The 998-nt window shown below is 37.7% G+C and overlaps 1 protein-coding gene across 1 annotated transcript in view; it reads right to left on the bottom strand.

The window, feature by feature from the left end:
* The window catches only part of LOC106880950 (hydrocephalus-inducing protein), a gene marked incomplete at its 3' end in the record, with an annotated part of 180276 nt that overhangs the window by 117024 nt on the left and 62254 nt on the right, over positions 1–998 (bottom strand). The window lies entirely within an intron of this gene.

The following is a 998-nucleotide window of genomic DNA, read 5'->3' as shown; positions in this document are numbered from 1 at the left end:
CGTCCATAAGAGTTTTTGAATTTTACAAATAAAATTTGTAATAAATTGTCATTTGTACAAAGAATAATGAGAGTTAAAACAATGACAATCATCATCATCATCATCATCATTTAACGTCCATTTTTCCTGCTGGCATGGGTTGGATGGTCTGACAGGAGCTGGTAAGGCCAGGAGCTGGTAAGGCCAGGAGCTGGTAAGGCCAGGAGCTACCCCAAGCCCCATTGTCAATTTTGGCATGGTCTCTACAGCTGGATGCCCTTCCCAACACTAACCACTTGACGGAGTGTATGGGGCACTTTTTATGTGGCACCAGCACCAGTCCTTTTTACATGGCACCAACACCAGTGCTTTTCATGTGGCACTAATGCTGACAGAGTCAACCACTAACTAACAAGACAAAACCGAAGTGCATATTCATTTATAATGTTCCAGCATATTCCAACATATTAGAAACTAACAACTTCAGACAATGCCAGTTCACAACACACTTGATTCATTGATATAAGGGGCCTTTGAGAGAGAGCAGTGTTTGAACCTGGCCATATCTTTTCATTCTAAGCTACCCTCAGATCAATAAATCTAAACAAGAATTGTGGCTCTTGCTTATAGAATTCAGCAAACAAATTATTTTATGAAGCATGCTGATGTCTGCTGGAGCAGAGAATGTTGAAATATTCCCTTTCAAATGCTATTTTCACAAAAAACAAAGTCAAAATTGATAACCCAATCTCTTCTTATCTCAACATCACAAATGAGTGTTTGTGATGGCCAGAAATGAGTTCAAAAGTCTTCTGTATATTCTGATAAAAAATAAATGCATAGCAGGGTCTCTATACCCAAACATAATCTGTTCTGGAGTCCTGTTCATTAATTAAACTGTTTCTTACATGAGTAATTAAAATACATATAAATAGGGGGTCACCCACTCTAAGTCTCACTTCATCAAATTCCATCTTGCAGGAAAACTATCTATTATTCAATTAGTTTATTAGAGAACT

The sequence above is a fragment of the Octopus bimaculoides genome, chromosome 1 (genome assembly GCF_001194135.2).
Source record: "Octopus bimaculoides isolate UCB-OBI-ISO-001 chromosome 1, ASM119413v2, whole genome shotgun sequence".
In the NCBI taxonomy this organism is placed as follows: Eukaryota; Metazoa; Mollusca; class Cephalopoda; order Octopoda; family Octopodidae; genus Octopus; species Octopus bimaculoides.
Note: the sequence above shows the minus strand (reverse complement) of the source record. Positions and strands in the feature narration are given on the sequence as shown.